The sequence below is a fragment of the Hippopotamus amphibius genome, chromosome 8, assembly GCF_030028045.1.
Source record: "Hippopotamus amphibius kiboko isolate mHipAmp2 chromosome 8, mHipAmp2.hap2, whole genome shotgun sequence".
NCBI lineage: Eukaryota > Metazoa > Chordata > Mammalia > Artiodactyla > Hippopotamidae > Hippopotamus > Hippopotamus amphibius.
This window is the reverse complement of record NC_080193.1, coordinates 136567215-136591149: the sequence shown is the minus strand read 5'-3', so window position 1 is coordinate 136591149 and position 23935 is coordinate 136567215. Positions and strand designations below refer to the sequence as shown.

The 23935-nt window shown below is 38.1% G+C and overlaps 1 protein-coding gene across 4 annotated transcripts in view; it reads right to left on the bottom strand.

The window, feature by feature from the left end:
* Positions 1–5881, bottom strand: part of TANK (TRAF family member associated NFKB activator) — a 78328-nt gene extending 72447 nt beyond the window's left edge. The window contains exon 1 of one of the 4 annotated variants that reach the window (XM_057743824.1): positions 5735–5881. The gene's annotated coding sequence lies outside the window, so the exon portion shown is untranslated. Of the gene's footprint in view, positions 1–4621; positions 5203–5734 lie in introns of those variants that run through there. The other 3 variants (XM_057743826.1, XM_057743831.1, XM_057743827.1) reach the window with 3 other exon arrangements.
* Positions 5882–23935: the final 18054 nt, after the last annotated feature.

Here is a 23935-nt window from a genome sequence, read left to right as displayed (position 1 = left end):
CGAAATGAACCACCACCACCCACACCAAAGGCTGGTCCTTCATCCAAAGAAGGTGATGTTGTGTATATGGCGTGATTGGAAGGGAGTTCTTTATTATGAGCTCCTTCCAAAAAACCAAACGATTAATTCCAACAAGTACTGCTCCCAATTAGACCAAATGAAAGCAGCACTCGACGAAAAGCATCCAGAATTAGTCAACAGAAAACACGTAATCTTCCATCAGGATAATGCAAGACTGCATGTTTCTTTGCTGACCAGGTAAAAACTGTTACAGCTTGGCTGGGAAGTTCTGCTTCATCTGTTGTATGCACCAGATATTGCACCTTTGGATTTTCATTTATTTCGGTCTTTACAAAATTCTCTTAATGGAAAAAAATTCAAGTCCCTGGAAGACTGCAAAAGGCATCTGGGAGAATTCTTTCAAAAAGGTAAAAAGTTTTGGCAAGATGGAATTATGAAGTTGCCTGAAAAATGGCAGAAGGTAGTGGAACAAAGGGGTGAATATCTTGTTCAATAAAGTTCTTGGTGAAAATGAAAAATGTGTCTTTTATTTTAACTTAAAAACCAAAGGCACATTTTGGCCAACCCAATATAACATGCATTACATAGGTCCCAAAGGCTTGTTTTCAGTTGCAAAGGCTCTGGTATAAAAAAAAAAGGTGGGGGATAAAAATGATCCTCTTCAACTTTTTTGAACAGTTGTCAAACATTGCACCTAGTTCAAAAGACTCTGTACACTAATTAGCCACCCAGGCACAAGGGAGTTCAATTCATATTCTCTCCTATCCTTTTCTGAAAATGATTCAGAATCTTGGTCCTGGACCAAAAAGAAACTTTGTTACCTATTCTTGTAATAGTCTCCTCTTTCCCTCTACCCATGATTGAAAACCATAGCAGCAAGCATAAGAGTCAGCATGGGAGGAGTGGCAGCCACAACATAAATCCTATAGAAAATAGAAACTAAAACTTGGCTTGACATAATTAAACACAACCAAGTTGAAACTGAACAGTAATAGTCATGCTTAGAAAGGTGTTAGAAAACAAAAGGATAAATAGTAGGATCTGCTAATCAGCTAAAGCGTAAGAATACGGCTGGCTCTTGAACAACACAGATTTGAATCGCACAGGTCCACTTATCTACGGATATTTTCCAGAGTAAATACTACAGTACTATATAATTTGTGGTTGGTTGAATCCCTGGATGTGGAACTGCCGATATGGTGGAACCACAGATATGGAGGAACCCTGGATACAGAGGGCTGACTGTAAATTATACACAGATTTTCAACTGAGCAGAGGGTTGGCATGCTTAACCCCTGTGTTGTTCAAGAATCAACTGTAGTTAGAATAGATAGCCTGTACATCAACAGGCTATTTGTTACCATTCCCTTGCAGATAATAGGTATACTTTTAAAAAACATGCAAAATCTTTATTAGGGCACGCCCCCAAATTATGCCAATAATTATTTGTTCTAGATTAACAGATGATAAATTAAGATACTCAAACATCCAAGCACTGACATAATGCCTGCATTCCTCTGTAATTAACATGAGTCTCTTGACGTCTCCTCCACAGTTCACAAATGTATATTGCTAAGTTACATTATCTAAAGAACCTTGAAAGTAATCAAAAAGTATTTGACATAATCATTTATGAAAGTTAATAACTCCACCAAAGATTACATAATACACTACTATCCACATATTAACAGTAAACTGTTAGCTGAGTAAAACGGTGGGGTTTGGTTTTGATGGTCTGTGTTCCTTAGAAGCCAGCCCTATTCTTATATGTGTGCATGGGCCGTGTATATACCTAGACTGTGCTACTGATTTTCACTTCATATTAAATAAGTAAAAGCATGCTGAGCTTGCATATTTTCTCAACCACTCATTTTGAAACTCCCCTATGGGATTTGCCTAGAGTAGAATGTCAGCTTGGTTACTACCTCTAAAGCAAGAAATTTCCTGGCAAAATTGGGAAGCTGATGACAACAAAGTGAAACTGATGCTTTCTCAGTTGAGTTTCACTCTGGGTTTCTCTCAGGGCATAGAAGAACTTGCCCATGAAGAAGAAACACTCTTTCCTTTAAAAACTGGAGTAGAGTAGAGAAAAAACAGTAAAACACTTTATTATCAGCCTCAGTCTACCTAGAGCCCTTATCAGGGGGGAGAAAAAAAAAAGCTGGGGGATAAAAATGAGCAGGATCAGTACAGCAATTCTTCATTTTTGATATTATTGGTGTTCTACACCCTTTCTTTTATAAGAATTTACTCTAAAGAGTTTTTGTTTGTTTTTTAAAGTTCTGGACCTTTTTGCTGAATATTATTGCTGTTTTAAGAACAACGTTGACCCTTGAACAACATGGGTTTTAACCGCATGGATACACTTAAAGGCGAATTTTTTTCCCACTAAATACATACTACAGTACTACACTCTCTGCAGTTGGTTGAATCTGAGGATGCAGAACCTCAGACACAGAGGGCCAACTACAAATTACATGCAGATTTTCAACTGCTAGGATGCTCGGCACCCTGAACCCCCAAGTGTTATTCAAGGGTCCACTGTACTCTCAGATGGTTTTGTGAGTGAATTTTTTCAGACCTTCAAATAGAGAGTTCTTGAGCTATATTTAGACTACCTCAAAGCAGAGAAAGAAGGAACTCTTCTCAATTCTTTTTAGAAAATCAGCATAGCCTTGATACCAAACACTGGCAAAGATAACACAGAAAAAAGATAACTACAGATGAAACTCAATTACTGATTTTAAATAAAAATGTTACCGAAAAGAAAGCTATATGCTTGAATATTACACAATGAGCAAGTGCAAGCTTGGTTCAAAAACTAGAAATCAAGGGTACAAATGAACTTATTTACAAAACAGAAGTAGAGTCACAGATGTAGAAAACAAACTTATGGTTACTAGTGGGTAAGTGGGGAAGGATAAACTGGGAGACTGGGATTGACATATACACACTACTATACATAAAACAGATAACCAATAAGAACCTGCTGTATAGCACAGGGAACTCTACTCAATACTCTTCAATGGCCTATATGGGAAAAGAATCTTAAAAAAAAAAAGAAAAGAAAAAGAGTGGATATACATATATGTATAACTGATTCATTCTGCTGTACACCTGAAACTAACACAACATTGTAAAACAACTATACTCCGATAAAAATGAAAACAAACAAAACAACGAAAACCCTAGAAATCTAATAAAACAATCTGCCATTCTAATAGGTCAAGGAAAGAAAGCACATGATAGGCCATGATAGATGCCAAAATGCCATATGACAAAACTCAACTTCCACTCCTGGTAAAAATGTTTAGTTAAGTAGTAATGAAAAGACACTACCTTAACAATAAGAAATATATACACCAAATGAACACTCAACATCTATTATTTAAAACTGTTCTCCAAGTGCTAGCCAATGCAAACAGACCAAAAAAACAAAAGCAAACCCAACTTTAGACACAATCCATTCCCTGCAAAATAATCCCAGTAGCAAGAAACATTAAAGACACTTCCTTGATAAATAAAGTTATATGAAATTTATTGTAAAATTCATATTTAACGATGACACAGTAAAAACATCCACAAACTAAGAAATATGATGAGGATGGCCAGATTCACTGTTATATATCACTGTTCTGGAGAAGCTAGACATTAAATCAAAAAAAGAAAGAAGTATAAAGGAGGGGATAAGATTATACTTTGATGACTCTTTTCCTAGAAAATTCAAGAGAAACAATTTATTAAAACTAATAAGTTTAGAAAGTTGGCCAGATATATAAATTATCTACATACTAATCACAAAATATTAGTGGTAGCTGAAACCCCCCCAAAGAATTATGTTTTAATGAAACATAAATAGTTTACTTTAAAATTTACCTGAGAGAGAATGCGATCACCGAAGATATTTTTAAAAAGGAAAATGAAGAGGGACTTGCTTTATGAATTACTAAAAAGTGCCCAAAGAGATTGGTATTTGGATAGGAAGAGGCAAATAGAACACAGCAACAGAAGAATCCAAAAAAAGACTCATGTACACGTGGAAATTAAGTATATTAAGGTAGTATTTCTAGTTAGTTGGGAAAAAATTGATTTCAGCAAATGATTTGATTTCAGGAAAAATGGCTAAATCCCTATTTTATACAATGTTCAAAAATAATTTTAATGCATTTTAATATAAAGCACACAAAACTATAAAATCATACAAAACTTTAATAGACAATACAGGAAAATATTTTAATAATTTCTGAGTGAGGATCGTCTTCTTAAGCGATACAAAACCTGGACATTTTAAACCAAAGACTGATAGTTCTTAAAAATATTTGCCATATAATTCACAAAGGATTAATATATTTCTACCCTAATGAAATAGATAAATAATTTTGAAGAACAAGGGCAAAACATATAGACAGGCCATATTATGAGATGGTTAACTACATACGGTGCATCCAGGCAAAGGAATACCATGCTGACATTAAGATAAAGTAGAGCTACATGTGGTAAGACTTCCACCATATATTTTTTATCTGAAAAACCATATAACAGAGCTGTATGTATATATAATCTCATTTTCATAAGAAAGCGAAATAACATGTTTACGTACACTCATAAGAGAGGTGGAAGGCGTTGGAGGACCTGTGGTTGGGGAGAGGGCTGTGAAGCAGTTTCATTTTCTGCTTCATACATGACTATCATTTTAGGGTTCTCCCTTCCCCAGTGAGAGGGGCAAAATAATTTTTCCGCAGAATACAGAGCTTGCTTCTCTGCTACCTCTCGTTTGAAATGCGTATTCCAACCGCGGCAGGGAATCACATGACATCACATCATTTTCCTTCACTTTCAAGTCACTTCACTTCCTTTACTACCGTTTCTCTCTTAAGATACAACTTGTCGAAAGAACCTATGAGATAAATGACACTTCACATAGCAAAGGCTGTTCTACTTCTGCCTGTCACAGCACGAGAGACACAAAGACTCTTTGGTTTGAGCATCTTCCCCCTTCTTTCTTCACTTCGCGACAAAGCCGTCGCTAGTCAGCTTACGCCGTGCGGGGGATTCCACCTAACGCCCGGTTCCCACTGGGGGCAGGGTTTGCTTCTGCTCTCTCCGCCTCAGCCATCCATTCTCTCCGTGACCCTCGGGGAAGTTACCCAACTTCTCATTGACAAGGCTATGATGACACCCCACAGGAAAGCTGAGCGCGGAACTGTGCAATAACCTTGGGGGAAAAAAAAAAAAAAAAACAAAGAACCTAGGAAGTTTTCGAAAGAGTAACAACGGTAGTACTAGCTTCTGGAAGGCAGCCCCCGTCCTCAAGGGAGGCGGGGACCTCCAGGCGGGTCCACTGTTCACCCCGACATCGCAGGCCCCGCCTCCCCGGGCGGCCGGCCAAAAAGTCAAGTCGCCGAGAGCAGCCGACGCGGAGTCGACAGGATCCCTCCCCGGCAGCCGTCGCAGCGGGGGCCGTCGTTGCTGCGCTGACGTCGCGGGCCCGGAAAGCCCCTCCCGGGTTCGCTCCGGGATGGGCACCCAGGTGGGTTCTCTCGCACAGAGTCCCTCCCCACTCTGAGAGCTGGTTGTCTCTGCAGCTCCTCGGCTTCTCTCCCTGCGGCGCCCACACGGCCAGCGTATCCCTCTCGCTCACACACACAAGTTCTCCGCCGCCGTGCCCGACGGACTCGGACATATCGACTCGCCCACGAAGTTTCTTACTCACAGTTCAGGGTTTCCGCGCCGGTCTCCCACGCCTCGGGTCGCCGGCGCCCGGCCGAGCGACTCCAACCGGAAGTTGTTTTCCGTTCCAGGTCAGAGGGCAGCGCCTGCGCGCGGAGCCGTTAACCTTTCACCCTCCCCCTCGCCAGGCCAGGCCGGGCCCCTCCCGTCCCGCCCCGCCTCGCCTCGCCCACTCCCGCCCCGCCCCGCCCCGCCCTCTCTCACCCAGCTCACCCAAGCCCCGCCCAGGGCAGCCCCGCCCAGCGCAGCCCCGCCCAGCGCAGCCCCGCCCCACCTCGCAGGGAAAACCACAGCCAAGGAAAGGCTTATAATGCCAAATTTAAAGGTCACCTGAGGGTCTTGGCTAGCTTTTTGCCAGACGACAAATAACAGGGTCTAGCATCACCCACTATGTGAGATGAGCATCACCTGAGAATCACGCAAGAATCACCTGAGAGGCTTGTTGGGATTCAGAGCGGCTGGGGTGAAGCCCAGGAATCCGCAGTTTTCAACAGATCCTCATGTGAATGTGATTAAGGTGATTAAGCTCCACATTCTGAGAAAAACTACACACACACCACACACACACACACACACACACACACACACACACACACACGCCCCATTTGGTTTTTCCCCAGCTAGTAACACCTTTCATTAGAAGTACTTGCTAAAGCTGATTGATTACTACATGCAAGTAGATATGTATTAGAGAATTTCCCACGACTTATAAGATTCCCCGTTATTCCATTTCCTAGCCATGCTTGAATACTCTCCAAGATAGAAATTTTGGACAGATACCTCAAGCAAAGTTTTAGCTTGAATACCTACTACCTCAGGCAAGTTGCTTAATCTAATGAACATTAATTTTCTAAAATCTGACAAACAAGGACAATGATTACCTATTTCACTGGAATGGATGGTTGCAGGATCAATCGATAATGTAAGCAAAAGTCGTGGTAAAGTTCAGAATGCTCTGCAAATGAAAGGTGTCGTCTGGAGTCACTCATGTCATGCTGGCTCCTTCCCACCAGCAAAGTCATCCCTAGGACTCCTTTCAGGAAAAGAACAGTCAAAACCATAGCACATGTGGAAGCTTCCTGAGAGCACTGAAGGCTGGGACTCTCCACATGGACTGGAGCATAACTGTATCTGGCTGAATGCATGTTGCACTTTCAGAAGCTTGTATGGCGATGATGTACTATTTATTTAATTAAACAGTATTTTAAAAGCTCTCACTATTTTTGCATATATCTGACAAGGGTTAATGCTGTTTCGAAAAAACTTTATCACCAAGCACAAGCATACGAAGGGTGTTGAAACAGCAATTTCATAGCCAAGATTAAAATGGCCATGAATGCCATATATTGCTGTCAGGCAGAGCCTGCTCTAGAACGTAGCTTTATATCTGTAGACTTGAAGAAATTTCCAAAGTTGAGAACACTCCTGTCCTAGTGATCTTGGCCCAGCCATACCTGGACAGGTCTTCAATCCATCCAAGATTCATTCTTCATCCTGAAAATTTCAAGGTTAGCTCTGGAGTCTTGAGCTCATTTTGTTTCCCCCCTAGTCGTATTGACCCACATAACTTAGAAGCTGCTATCTCCCCCGGGGAGTCTAGGATCTTGCTTTTCCTAGGACAGTATCTTTTCTCTCTTAGAGCAGAAGGATCAGGTTCTGATTTCCTCAATTTCTTCCTACTCTTCTGAATCATGGACATTTATACTTCTTTCCTTAGGCCAGTAAGTCCAAGGATTTAAAAACTTGCCAAATTGCAGTGTATTCTTCTTAGTTATCTTGAATATTGGGCTTATTTTTTAAAGTCAAAGCCAAAACATAATTTTTTTTTTTTTTTTTTTTTTTTTTTTTGTGGCACACGGGCTTAGTTGCTCCGCGGCATGTGGGATCTTCCTGGAGCTGGGATCGAACCCGTGACCTCTGCATTGGCAGGCGGATTCTTAACCACTGCGCCCCCTAGGAAGCCCCCAAAACATAATTTAAAAAATATTTTCTTTTTAAAAAACAGAAACGTGTATAGATAGCATTGTGACCAGTTGAATAGTTTTCTCGTAATAAGTAATTGAGTTAAACATGAGAGTACAGCACTTTAAAAAAATAATAATAATAATTTTTAAGCGTTTGGACTTTCCCGGTGACACAGTGGTTAAGAATCTGCCTGCCAATGCAAGGGACAGGGGTTCGATCCCTGGGCTGGGAAGATCCCACATATCGTGGAGCAACTAAGCCCATGTACAACAACTACTGAGCCTGTGCTCTAGAGCCCAAGAGCCACAACTACTGAGCCTGCATGCTGCAGCTACTAAAGCCCAAGTGCCTAGAGCCCATGCTCCGCAACAAGAGAAGCCACCGCAATGAGAAGCCCGTTCACCGAAACGAAGAGTAGCCCCTGCTCACCACAACTAGAGAAAGTCCACGCACAGCGACGAAGACCCAATGCAGCCAAAAAAAAAGTTTTTTAAAGAGTAATTTTACATTCACAGTAAATTTCAGAGAAAGATACAGATATTTACCACATACTCCCTACCCTGAAACGTGCATAAGACTCTTTCATCATCAACGTTTCCCACCAGGGTGACACATTTGTCATAATTGAAGTACCTACATTGACATATCATTAACATCCAAAGTCCATAGTTTACATCAGTGTTTACTCTTGGTGTTATATATTTGATGGGTGTGGACAGACGCATAATGACATGTATCCATCATTATAGTATCATACTATACTAGAATAATTTCATTGTCCTAAAAATTCTCTATGCTCCACCTGTTCATCTCTCCCTCCCCCTAATCTCTGACAACCACTGATCTTTTTACTGTCTCCATAGTTTTGCCTTTTCCAGAATGTCATGTTGTTGGAACCGTACAGTATGTAGCCTTTTCAGATTGGCTTCTTTCACTTAGTAATATGCACTTGAGTTTCCTCCATGTCTTTTCATGGCTTGATAGATCATTTCTTTTGAGCACTGAATAATATTCCATTGTCTGGATGTACCACAATTTATCCATTCACCTAGTGAAGGACATCTTGGTTGCTTCCAGCTTTTGGCAATTATGAATAAAGCTGCTATAAATATTAGTGCTCTGGTTTTTGTGTGCACATGCTTTCAGCTACTTTGGGTAAATACCAAGGAGCATGATTGTTGGGTTGTAGAGCAAGAGTATGTTTAGATTTGTAACAAGCTGCCGAAGTGTATTCCAAAGTGGCTGTACCATTTTGCATTCCCACCAGCAATGAATGAGAGTTGCTTTGGCTCCACATCCTCACCAACATTTGGTGTTGTCAGTATTCTGGATTTTGGCCACGCTAATAGGAGTGTAGTGGTATCTCATTGTGTTTTAATTTTTATTTCCCCGATGACATATAACGTGGAGCATCTTTTCACATGGTTATTTGCCATCTGTAGATCTTCTTTTGTGAATTATCTGTTAAGGTCCTTGGCCCATTTTAAAATTGGGTTTTTTTCCCTTATTGTTGAATTTTAAGAGTTCTTTGTGTATTTTATGTAACAGTCCTTTATCAGATGTATCTTTTGAAAATATTTTCTCCCAGTCTGTGGCTTGTCTTTTCTTTCTCTTTACAGTGTCTTTTGCAGAAAAGAAAAAATTAATTTTAATGAAGTCTAACTTATCCAGCACTGCTTTTGAGCAAATTGAAGGAGCTACTTTGACTATTTCTAATTTAAATAGTAGAATTTAATAACACATTCAGAATCTAAAACTGAATTCATGAGCATTTTGAAATAAGAAAGTGCTAAACACTTTAAATAAGGAAAGAAAAAATTAAACATACACATTTCTTAACTATATATTTTTATCTCTTTCCACTCCCATGATGTTGTAATCATGAAGAGAAGTGGCTGTATACTTCTCCAATGTCTGAAACATGCATAAATACTGGGATAAATGGATGAGTTCTGTGCTAAAATGGTGTCAAATGTTTTCCTTTTTTAAAATTATGATAAATTTTTTAGAACTGACATACGGTATGTTTTATTAAGGTTAGGAACTGAGTTGAGATATTCATTTGAGGAATAATTCTTTAAAAATGACATAATTTCACTCTAATTTTCCTTTTGTTATTATATACCTCAGGTTAGCAATCAGTACTGGAGGGTAGGGTGGGATGAAAATGAGAACCACAGGGACTTCCCTGGTGGCACAGTAGTTAAGAATCTGTCTGCCAGTGCTGGGGACACTGGTTCAATCCCTAGTCCTGGAAGATCCCACACATCAAGTGGAGCAACCAAGCCCATGTGCCACAACTGCTAAAGCCACCTCATTGAGAAGCCTGTGTACCAAAATGAAGAGTAGCTCCTGCTCTCCACGACACGAAAAGCCTGCACACAGCAACAAAGATCCAATGCAGCCAAAAAAAAAAAAAAAAAAAAGAAGGGAAAGAAAAAGAAAATGAGAACTGCCGGCTTATTAAAACTATTTCAGGACCTATTTTCAAAACTGCTTAATATCTTATTGAGAGTTCTGAACATAAATCTAGAAACAAGGAAAACTGCCAGTATAAACACTTACTACAACTTGGAATGTCAGGTATGCATCAGTGATCTCAGTCAAATCTTTGATGTGAAATATCACTATTAATAGAATTTGGTTGACTTCTCATTTAGGATGACATCTGGACTAGCTGTTCTTGTCTCAGACACTCTGAATTAAATGCCTAATGAAAAATCAGAAAAATATGAAAACTCATAATAGCCTCAAAAGGCAGGATTGATGACCAGACCCAGAGCATAGGGCTGAGAGATTGTGTCTCGTACAGACCATTCAGTTGAAAATAGGTGCTCACTTGCCAAGCCTTGCTACCTTGGGCCTGAGCCTTCCCGAGTAGCTATAACCCTGCTGACAAGCATTGAACTGACAGAATTTGACAAGATTTCCCACCATTTGCAAGAATTGTAGGGCGGAAATGGACATGAACTTTGTTGTTTGAAGGTGAGCAAATCTGTGACCCTGAAGGTAGTAAGAAAGCTATCTGTCTCATCACTTACTAGTGAATTGGACAGAAACCCACTACTGTGTGTTACCTACAAGTATGATTTTACATCTTGTTGCCCCATTGCCCCCCATTACCACTTCTTTTTATTATCTATTGATATTTTGGAGCTCTGGTTTGGAGTGTACAAAGGGGGATCCCAGTAGGAGTGGACAGATTTGATACTCTGTATCTAAGGATATGTGAAGATATATATATGGAGAGAGAGAGAGAGAAAACTCTACACCCAACAGCAGCAAAATACACATTCTTCTCAAGTGGATATAGAACCTTCTCCAGGATAGATTAAATGCTGGGCTACAAAAAATTCTCAATATATTTAAAAAGGTTGAAATTATGCAAAGTATCTTCTCCAACCAAATGGAATGAAGCTAGAAATCAATAACAGAAGGAAAAATGGAAAATCCACAAATATATGGAAGTCAAACAATACATTCTCAAACAACCAATAAGTTAGAGAGGAAATCACATGGGAAATTAGACTTAGAGATGAATGAAAAAAAATTAAACCATACCAAAACTTATAGGATGTAGTGAAAGCAGTGCTCAGAGGGAAATTAATAGAAGTAAATGTCTATATTAAAAAAGAAGAAAGATCTTAAATCAATAACCTAACTTTACAGACCAAGGAAGTAGAAAAAAAGAGCAAACTAAATCCAAAACTAACAAAAAGAAGGAAATAATAAATATTGAAGCAAAGATGAATGAAATAAAGAATAGAAAAACAATAACATCAGTGAAGTCAAAGTCAGTTCTTTGAAAAGTTTAATGACATTGACAAAACTTTAGATAGACTTATAAGAAGGGCAAAGAATAACAACTCAAATCAGAAATGAAAATGGCGACATTACCACACCAAATAGAAATAACAAGGATAATAAGAGAATAGTGTGAATAATTGTATGCCAACATATTAGATAATCTAGATCATGTGTCCTCAATCCCTGGGCCATCGACCATTACCAGTCTGCGGCCTGTTAGGAACACGGGCTGCACAGCAGGAGGTGAGCGGTAGGTGAACAAGGGAAGCTTCATCTACCTCTCTTCATCACTCCCCATTGCTCCCCATCGCTCGCATTACTGCCTGAACCATCCTCCACCCCTTGCCCTGCCCCGTCTGTGGAAAAATTGTGTTCCATGAAACTGGTCCCTGGTGCCCAAAAAGGTTGGGGACCACTGATCTAGGTGAAATGTAGAAATTCCTAGAAACATAAAATATCAAAACTGAATATAAAAGAAATAAAAAATCTGAATAGATATATAACAAAGATATTGAATCAGTAATCAAAAACTTCCAACAAAGAGAAGTTCAGGATCAGATGGCTTCACTGGTGAATTCTACCAAACACTTAGAGAAGAATGAACACCAATCCTTCTCAAACTCTTAAAAAAATAGAGGAGGAGGAAATACTTTCTAACTCATTCTATGAGGCCAGCATTACTGTGATATCAAAGCCAGACAAAGATACTACAAGAATAGAAAACTAAAAACCAATGTTCTTTATGGATGAAGATGCAATAATTCTCCACAAAATAATTACAAACTGAATTAAATAGCATATTAAGAGGATTATACATCATGACCAAGTGTGATTTATCCCTGGAATGCAAGGGTGCTTAAACATAAGAAAAATCATTCAATGTAATACACCACATTATAGAATAAAGGAAAAACACCTCCATGTGATCATCTCCATTGATGCAGAAAAGGTATTTAACAAAATCCAACACCTTCTCATGATAAAAAAAAAAAAAAAAGACAAAACACTAGGAATATAAGGAAACTTCCTCAATATGATAAAGAGAATTTATGAAAAACCCACAGCTAACATCATACTCAATGGTGAAAAACTGAAAGATTTCCCCCTAAGATCAAGAACAAGACAAGTGTGGTTTCTTTCACTACTGCTATTCAACATTGTCATGGTAGTTCTAGCCAGAGCAACTAAACAAGAACAAGAAAAGTCATCTAAATTAAAAAGAAAGAAGTAAAACTGTATCTGCAAATGACATTGTCTTACATGCAGAAAATCCCAAAGAATCCACAAGAAAGCTACTAGAACAAATAAATGAATTTAGCAAAGTTGCAGGATACAAGATCAACACTCAAAAATCAGCTGTGTTTCAATATACCACCAATGAACAATTCAAAAAAAAATTAAGGAAACAATTTAATTTATAACAATTTATAATAGCATCCGAAAAAAGAAATATCTAGGAATAAATTTAACCAAAGAGGTGAAAGACTTGTACACTGAAAACTGCAAAACACTGCTGAAAGAAATTTAAAAAGACCTAAACAAATGGAAAGACATTCTGTGTTCATGGGTTGGAAGAGTAAAAAATTGTTAAAATGGCAGTACTCCCCAAATGATCTACAGATTTAATGTAATTTGTATCAAAATTCCAATGGCATTTTTTCAGAAATGAAAAAGCCAATCCTTGATTTCATATAGAATTGCAAGGAGCCCTGAATAGCCAAAGAATATTGAAAAAATTAAAACAGAGTTGGAGCACTCACACTTCCCAATTTCAAAACTCACTACAAAGCTATAGTAATCAAAACAATGTGATAAGAACATAAACATAGACATATAGACCACAGGAATAGAATTGAGAGTCTAGAAATAAACGCTTACATCTATGGCCAATTGATTTTGAGCAGGGTACAAGGACCATTTAATGGAGAAAGTATAGTGTTTTCAACAAATGATGTTGGAGCAACCGATATCCATAATTCAAAATAACAAAACAGGACCCCTATCTCACACTATATACAAAAATTAACTCAAAGTGGAAAAGTAATCTAAATATAAGAGCTAAAACTATAAAACTTTTAGATAAGAGGTAAATCATCGTGACCTTGAATTTGGCAATGGATTCTAAGGTATGATACCAAAGTCATATACAAAAAAAATAAAGTCAAGTAAAAATTAAGTTGGACTTTATAAAAAATTTTAAAAATAAACTTTTATGTGTTGAAAGACATTATCAAAATGCAATCTGTAGAATGAGAGAAAATGTTTGCAAATCATATCTTTCATGAGTCTTGTATCCAGCATATATAAAGAACTTTTTATATATTAGCCTAACAACAGAAAGATAACTCAATTAAAACAATGGGTAAAGGACTTGAAGACATTTTTCCGAGAAGACTATACAAATGGCCAACAAACACATGAAAGGATACTGAGCGTCATTAGTCATTAGGGTACTGCAAATCAAAACCACCGTGAGGTATCATGTTACATCCATTAGGATGACTATAATAATAACTTAAAAAACAGAAAATTAAAAGTGTTGACAAGAATATGGAGAAATTGGAACTTTTATACATTGCTGGTGGAAGTATAAAATGGTTCAGTCATTGTGGGAAATAATTTGGCAGTTACTTAAAATTTAAACATAGAATTAGCCCACAATATGACCCCACAATTCCACTGCAAGGTGTGTACTTAAAAGAATTGAAAATAGGTACTCAAACAATGTAAATGCATGGTCATAGCAGCATTGTTTACAATAGCCAAAAAATGAAAACAGTCCAACTATCCTGTCCATCAATAGATGAATGGATAAACAAATGGTGTATACACAGACAACAGAATATTATTTGGCTATAAAAGGAATGAAGTACTGATAGGTGCTACAACATGGATGTATCGTGAAGATACTATGCTAAGTGAAAAAAGCAAACAGAAAAGTCACATTACATGATTTCACTTACATGAAATATCCAGAATAGGTATATTTATATAGACAGAGCACAAATTGGTGGTTGCCAGGGATTGAGGAGAACAGGAAATGCAGAGTGACTGCTTAATGGGTACAAGATTTCCTTTTGGGGTGATAAAAATGTTTTGAAACTAGACAGAAGTGATGGTTGCACAACATTGTGAGTGGACTAAATACCACTGAATTGTTCACTTCATAATGTTTAATTTCGTTGTGTGAATTTTACCTCAATTTTTTAAAAAGGAAAATATAAGGAAATTTGAATAAACTATAAACTGTTAATAAAAAATGTATCAATACTGTTGCTTAATTGTCACAAATGTACCATACACTAATATGTTAATAACAAGGGAAACTATGTGTGTTGGGGAACAGGGGTGGTGGAGGGAGAGGCAGGGTGGTACATGGGAACACTCCGTAGTGTCTACCCATTTTTCCTCTAAATTGAAAACTTCTAAAAAATAAAGTCTATTAGCTAAAAACAAACAAACAAACAACTCCACCCTGTATTGTCCTAAATAACTCTTAGATCAGAGAGGAAATAAAACTACAATTAAAAAAACATAAAATAGGGGGCTTCCTAGGTGGCGCAGCAGTTGAGAATCCGCCTGCCAATGCAGGGGACACAGATTCGAGCCCTGCTCCAGGAAGATCCCACATGCCACGGAGCAACTAAGCCCGTGGGCCACAACTATTGAGCCCATGTGCTGCAACTACTGAAGCTCATGTGCCTAGAGCCCATGCTCTGCAACAAGAGAAGCCACCACAATGAGGAGCCCGCGCACTGCAATGAAGAGTAGCCCTCACTCACCGCAACTAAAAACAAAGCCCACGCACAGCAAAAAAGACTCAACACAGACAGTAAAATTAAAAAAAATAAATAAATAAAATAATAATGTGAAAGTGACATATCAAACTTGTAAGAACAGTTAAAATGGTACTCAGAAAATTTCTAGCCTTAAATACTTCATTACAAAATAAGAAAGAATAGAAATAAATGAACTAAGCATCCAACTCTAAAACTGAGGAAAGGAAAAGTAAAATAGTCTAAAAAGAAGGAAAGGCAGTAGAAAACAGTAATAAAGATAAAAGCAAAAACTAATTACTTAAGAAAGAGCTAATCATAAAAGTGATACATCCAGGGACTTCCCTGGTGGTGCAGTGGTTAAGACTTCTCGCTCCCAATGCAGGGGCCCCAGTTCGATCCCTGGTCAGGGAACTAGATCCCATATGCATGCCACAACTAAGGAGACTGCAAACTGCAACTAAGACCTGGTACAGCCAAATAAATACTAAAAAAAAAAAGCCATGGTGAGGGACTTCCCTGGCTGGCGGTCCAGTGGTTAAAACTTTGTCTTCCAGCAATGCAGGGGGTGCAGGTTTGATCCCTAGCCAGGGAGCTAAGATCCCACATGCTTCATGGCCAAAAAACCACAAACATAAAACAGAAGCAATATTGTAATAAATTCAATAAAGACTTAAAAAAAAAAAAGTGATACATCCAAGAGATTAAACCTTTGACATGTCCAACCAGAAAAAAAGAGAAAATATAAATGGTCAAAATTAGTAATGAAAAGCATTATCCATATAGTTATGGAAATGGTAAAAAGTACAATACCATGTGTACTAATACATTTGAAAAATTTGATACAATTTTATTTACAAACAACACAAATATCCCAAACTGTGTGAAAAATGCCATAGAACCTGAATAGATCAATAATAATAGAACACATTGAAAATCTTTTAAAGAATTACTTCCGGAAGTGGGTGCCAAGGACCAAGAGTGCTAAGATTTGTTCTTTAAACATTTCAAGGAGCCAATAAGTCCCATGAAACTTTTTAAGAACGTGGAAATTTTGGTATTTTTATCAGAAAATAAAAATACAGATTAATTTCACTTATGAATAGGAATGCAAAAATTCTCAATAAATTACAGACATTTATTTCTCAGTATGTATTTTCTTAATATAAATTGGTATAAGATAAATCAATTTGGACACACATTTTGCACACCACTGTTGGTTGTAACTGAATTGTGGCCTGCAGCTAGCAGTGTTAAATTAGGGAGAAAGTTTTCTGCACAATGGTTAGGAACAGCTGCTTTGTTTGAGTATTGGTTGCTCTGCCTTGATAGGGTTCCTTGGCTATGCCACATTGTTTTCATTCTTTTCTGTTCATTTGAGTTGTGAACTGAATTGTGAAGCCAAAATAAAAGAGGAGAGGCGTTGAAGCATGTGATTGAAGAGAAATTGAGGAAATGTGTAGGTTGGGTTTGGTTTCTTTTGATCAGCCAATTTATTATCTTAACCAGAGCAATAGCAATATATACTTTATAATTATAAATCTACTTTTATCGCTGAGGGATGATTTTTAATAATATGTAATTTTAAAAAATGTAATTACTGTATTGTATAACAGGGCACTGTATAGTTTAAAGTATCCGTAGAAAAACCATACAGTTGTCTCTAATGATATCAAAAAGGCGATGAATATAATTTAACATGAAGTCTTGATACACTTTTAGCAAACTAGGGTTAGAAGCATATTTGGTAGTTATTTGGTTTTTATGATTAACGTGTTTATCTCAAACCAACAGCCTACGTCATTCTTAATGTTAACCACTAGGGAAATTCCCACTGAGTTCAGAACATGATGAGGTTGGCTGCTATCTCCTCTGTTATTAAACACTGGTCTAGAAGTTCTGGCCAATGTCACCACCAGAAGAATAAAGGAAGACAAAATTATATTTTTCCTATCTAGATATTGCATGTGAATTACCTAAAATAATTTAGAATAAATAAAATATCAATACAATGACTGGACGCAAGATAAAATTAAGATATCAAGACCTTTCCTAAATGTCAGCAGTAATTAGTTAGAAAATATACTAGAGAGAACGTCCCTATTAAGAAAGCATCCCTATTACACACATGAAGAAGATAAAATATATTGGAATACATTTTATAATAAACAAACAACCTATGTTTCCTGAGGCCTTAATACACGGAGAGAAAGAATATTTGCAGACAGGAAGGTTCTCTCTTGTAAGGATGATTATCTTCTTCAAATCAGTGCATAAGTTTTATGAAATTCCAACCAACACTTTTGGGGAGGAATTTAACAGATTTATTTTAAATCTTCCATTTGGCCATCTCTTTCATTGTCACAAGTGTTTAAGAGAAAATAATTGGACATTGCTTTAGGGCCTAGCTGGCTGCTAGCAGGAACTTCGGTCAGGTTAGACCTGGTATACAGCCCCAGGGTCCTCCTCCTGCATGGAAGCAGACTAATGTGTGCACCTGTGCCCAGGTGGAAGTGAGTCCTGAAGGGAGTGAGGAGACTGGGGCAGGGGTGGGGGGAGTGGGGGGATGGGGGAGGGCAAGTGAGGGCAAGGAAGACCTAGGAATGAATTCTAAGCTTCTATGAATGATTTGACTTCTCTGTGACCTTGGCCAAGTATCATCCTTTGTCCCCCCATCTGTTTGCAGTTTGGATAAGAGATCTCAAAATACTTTTTCAATATTGTAAGAAGGCAGGGCAGTGGGAACAGAGAGCCACGGAAAAAGAACTGATGTGGATTCATGGTTAAGCCCTGGCTCTACCACTTACTAGCTGGAAGATCCTGTGACCATTTCCCTCTAGCAGACACTCAATAAATGGCAGCTATGAATATAACAATAGTGATGACCCTTGAAGCTAATCTTTAAGAACATACCACACAATTTTTAATATTCACTTTTTGTGAGAATAAAGGCTGATTAGTAATAGAATAAGACGGGATTGCTATTATTGTGTAAATTTAAATGTTCAAAGATAGGAAATGCAAAGTTTTCTATAAGGTTAATACTTTACTGTAAAGAAATATTCATAAATGTATGTTTCTTAGAAGATGGAAAAATAGTAAATGTGAATTACTCTTTGAATGAACACACTGGATCAGGCCAGAACTGACCTTTAAAAATTTAACCAAAAAAGTATGAATATATACAGTACTTACTTTTCAACCTAGTAAGGTGTGTGCAACTTAATTTATGCCAAATACATATCTTTTAAGTCTTATGTTATAAAACCATTCTTTGGAAAAGGCTATATTCCAGATAAAAACTTAAAAAAATCATTTCAAATAGAGACATAAATTCTATCTTAAAAGTTGAGAAGAACGCAAAAAGGTCACAGTTTTAAAATTTTTCCGTTAGTCTTGGCTAGGGACCCCATTTTTAAAAGGCCAAATTTCCAACTATGGCAATGAATAAAAGGCATTATTGAATCATGTCATAAATTACTCACTTAACAGAAGCACTTGTAGAGCAAATCTGCAACACTTCAGGTTAAGACATCCAGGCCACCTTGCTAGTCTGAGAATCCGTAGGAACTACTAAAGTTTTGATTACCTCTTCTCCAGATTATAAGGCTTCCTTCATAGACTACTGCTCTTTGTTGCTCTTTGAAGAAGTAGGCAGTTACAGAGTCTGGAAGTTTTATCTGCAGGTTCTAGCAGAGCCGCCCAAACCGTCCTGACATCTCCCTTGTGTTAAACTGGGAACTTCCACTGAGAAATCCCCTGACTTGAAGACTTCCTTTTTTGTAACTATCAACAGCCAATCGTGGCAAGATATTGAAATGAAGCAAAGACTACCAGAAAATGTTCTGTAAACCACCGTGACTGTAGCTTTGACTTCCTTTTGAAGAAGAGATACTTTACTTGAAGAGCTAGGACATATTAACAAAAATCCAGAAATTGTAAACCCCAAAATACATTTGGATTAAGCACATTTTCATGTGAAAAATTTTTTTAAAGTATGCTTATTTGATAAGTGGCTTTTTTAAGTTTTAAGAAGTGACGTTTGGACCTAAGCAGTATATTTATAAACAGCAGGTGAAGACTAGATTCGAGTATAGTTTTCTTTACTATATGGCCGACAGAGGTTACTAGGATGAAGCCTAGTAATAATAAAGTTTATGCTGGATTCCAGAGCCTGACCTCATGTACTTAGAAGAGAGGTGAAGCAAAGAAGGCTCTTAAGAGCTTTTCTCCCTAGAACCAAGATTTGCTCTTCGTGTGGATAAACCTGTGTGCCACTGGGGAGGAGCTTTAGAAACGCATATATTCTTCTCAGGCTACTTGGAGCAAAACATCAAGTTCTACATGCAAATAGAAGGTGGCATATACACCCCAGACATTTTTCTTTGTTATAAAGTTTTAGAGCTGGAAATGTCCTTAGACACCATCTGCTCCATTTCCTTTTTATTACAGATGAGGAAACAGAAGAGGGTAAAAGCTCAAAGTCACCAAGACAGTTAGAGGCAGCACTCAGATTAAAATCTCTCTTTTGAATTTGAGTGTAGTTTTCTCAGTGTAGCAAGTTATTGAACAGGAAAGGGACTGTAGGGATTGGGAAGTCTCCTTGTTTGACTCCTGCATTTTGCAGATGAGGAGTCTGAGACCTTACCCAAAGCTTCACAGTCAGTAAGAGAACTAGAATTTAGGACTTTGGATTCTTGATCTAGTTTCTTTTCCACTTTAAAAGACCACCCTTTCTTAAGTTAGATGTTAAATAAGCCCGAGATATTTCTACTCCTAAAGAAATTATTCTATAAAAAGGAAATAATTCTGAATTAATCTTAAGCTTATGATTAAAAACATTCCATTTACTATTCTAACATATAATGAAGTATTAATTTCCTCTAGCACTTTACATTTTATAATTAGTTTACTGATATCAAACATTAAACTTTTTTGTGTGTGATGGGAAAATAAAACCTATCTAATACTGTAAATACAGCAAAACAAAACAAAAAAGTGAGATAACCACTGGTGTAAGGAAAACTTTTTTTGTCAAGAATTTACATTTTTAAATTGGATTTTAAAAACGTTTTTTTAAAAATTTTTATTTTTTACTTTATTTTTAAAGCAGTGCTGATTCTTAACTGGGAAATACCCCTTTGATCTCTTCATTTTGTGCCCCTTCCCTCTTCTATTTACTTTGGCATGTGAGCTTGGCATAAGCCCAAGCCCCAGGAAAACTGGGTAATTGGTCTCAGCCTGGTGGGGCACTGTTTGTAAGAAGGTCTTGAGGCCAAGACAGAGAAGCTACAGTTAGAAACGCTTTTGGCAGAAATTTTGGCTGCGTGCGTGGAATTTAGAACCTGTGCCACAGACTGGTTCTGGCTCTCGGCAAAACACGTGAGGCAGATGGAAGTTTTATCTTTGTTGTCTCTAGTGGTTCCTTTTCCTATTCCCTCCCCCTCCTTTTTTCCTCTCAGAGTCATAAACCATGTGACCGGAGCAGATGGAAATGCAGAGATTCCTGCAGGGGAGGAAGGGGCAAATTGGTACCGAGAGGTGAGGTTGGCAAGGGTTAGGACAGAATACTTAAGACAGGAGAAGATTCATGGGGTGGGGAGCTCCAAACCCAAATTAGAGGATGGGAGGCATGTGTCAGGTTCCCACTCAGGCAGAGGTAAATGGCCAAGCGTTTGCTAATCAAAGAATGAAGAGATCACCACCATGGGGCAACAAGCTTCTCTAGGCAGGTCTGGGGGAAAGGCCTCCCAAAGAAGAATTCCTGGAAAGCAGAGTCTTCCCTGGAGACGGTGAAGGGCACGAAACTTCTTCATTGCTGACTGGGATTCAGAGACAGGCTTCCTCCTTCAGGAGGGGACCCAGGTGCCTGTAACTCTGGCCAAGAAGTTAGTTAGGCAGCTGGGCTGCATGGGGTAGGTGTTTAATTGGGAAACTCTGTTCAGACTATTACAGGGACACCTGCAGTATAAATCCATGTCCCATGCATGGTATTTGTGGGAGGAGCAGAATTTTCTAGCCTCTGCTTGCTGGGCTGATGCTCTGGGATTTCATTGTCCCATGACAACAGCAGGGCTGGGATTTTCAGGGAAGATGGATATTCTTCTTTCACTACCACCTCACTCTCTATAAACTGCACTGGGGGGAGTAGTTGGTATCACTACTTTGCAACTTAACTTAGATTTATGCCAAAGTATGGCTCCAGTGGGAATACTTACATTTTCTTAGAGACTTGGAGAATTAAAGGGTATTTATTTATTTATTTATAAAATTTATTTATTTATTTATTTATTAGCTACTTTGGGTCTTGGTTGCTCCACACAGGCTTTCTCTAGCTGCAGCGAGTGGGGGCTACTCTTCATTGTGGTGTGCAGCCTCCTCATTGTGGTGGCTTCTCTTATTGCGGAGCATGGGCTCTAGGTATGCAGGCTTCAGTAGTTGCAGCACATGGGCTCAATAGTTGTGGCTCACTGGTTCTAGAGCACAGGCTCAATAGTTGTAGTGCACCAGCTTAGTTGCTCTGCAGCATGTGGGATCTTCCTGGAGCAGGAATCGAACATTGGCAGGCAGATTCTTAACCATTGCGCCACCTAGGAAGTCCCAAAGTGTCCTTATTTAATTGAATTTCTGGTCATACTGAACAGGAGAAAGGGATTTGGTGGAAGTAGGGAGGAGATAGGAAAGGGGAAGTGTCCTCACTTCTTACAATTCTTCTACTTAAGCTGTAACCTACATTAATGATTGACCTCGTATCAGTAGGGACATGTAGTTAGCGTGCTTGTTCAATGAACATGTATTATCTATTATGTGTTAGGTTCTGTGCTGGGTGTAGGAATTATTAAAATGCTTTTTCTTGCCTTTGAGGAGCTCGTGATCTTAAGGAAGAGACAGACAGGCAAACAACATTTTCCTCCGCCCATTGCGAAAGATGAGAGCAGAGATACGAACGAGGTGCTGTGTGGGCAGAGAGGCAGTTCTCAGAGCTAGAGCGACTCGTGAGGAGATGCCTAGACATCCAGGAACTGAGGAAGCAAAAGATCAAGGGTTAAAAATCACTTTTGTACCTTTTTGCATATTCTCAGTAAATTCACTCTGATTTCTTGTAGGCTAAACTTGTGGCTTTTTGCTCATTTCCATAGCTTTATAAATAAAAATTGTTTAAAATCTTAATTTGGATTTTAACATTCTAGAGGATTATTTACAGTCTTGATGATAGATATTTTAGTGTTTTGGGTAACTATTATGACAAAACAAAGCTGCGAGGTACATAGATAGCCTGAGCAGTTAAGAAGTATGTTAGGCCTGTTATTTTTGAGACTAGGAATAAAAATAGGACTCTGGCTTCCCCAGTTCTCTGTTATCCTCATTTTATGATGGCTGCATATTTTTGTCTGTCAAAAGAAAGAGGACCTTCGTAATGTATGATGAAATGAAGGTTGATGAAACTAAAATCTGAAAATATCTTGAGAAACTCATGTTGTAGGCTGATGCCACATGAAATGTAACAGGAGTAATTATAAAGTTGTCTAGTTACTACTCTCACTTATAGCCTTCATCACCCTATAACCATCCATCATCCTAAAAACAAACAAAAAACAGGAGAAAATTGCATAAGGCCAGAAAGGGATGATGAGATGCAATTTGTAGCAGTCATGCAAAAATGGCTTGAGAGTTTCACCTAAGATGGTAATACAGGGATGCTACAAAAATTCCAAAATGAATGGAACCTTTGAATTCCCTCTAGAATGAGGGAAGCACTAGCTCTGCTTTCAGATGCACCTTTCCAAGTACCACACTTTAAAAAGACCGTAGACAAACTAGTTATTAAAAATACTCATCCATATTACATATGTATGATTGCAGGATTGGAAGATGTTTAACTTAAAGAAAATGAGAAGGAAATAACAGTATTTATATATCAATTAAATTCTTCTATAGAGCTCCAAGGTAGACCTCAGACCAGTAAGTAGGAGCTAAAAGGAAAACAATTTGTGGTTTACTGTAGAAAGATCAACATTACAATAGTAAGAACGATAGTAAGTTACCTTGGGAGATAAATGAGTTTCATGTTCTGGGGAAAATCAAGCATAAGATAAATGACTGCTGCTTGTGAATATTGAAAAGTTATTAAACTCTCAGATGAGATAATAATGACTAATACCTATATAGCATTTCCTGTGGTCCTGGCACAATTCTAAGTGCTTTACGTGTGTCACCTCATTTAATCCTTTGAAGTACCCTATGAGGAAGGTGCTCTTTTATAGATACAAAAACTGAGGCATAAAGAAAGTTAACTAATCTATCCAGGTGCATGTAGCTAGTAAGTGGAAACCCAGACATCTGTCTCCAAAGTCTGTTCTCTTAACTTCACTATAGTGCAGCTGAGATGTCCATTATAGTGTACTTTATCGAATACAGATTCCTTCATTCACTGAGAGTGTGATATTTTAGAGGCAGTGAAAAGAAATTTAGATGTTTTCTCTATCATTTTTTATTCCTTCTTATGTCCAATTGTGAAAGCTTCTGGCCTGCCAAGAAGTTAATGAACTGAGCATATGCCACCTCCAATCCTTACCCAACATCTACCAGTTTGGTCTTAGGATGGGCATATAAGAATGGTATAATTGGAGACAGCA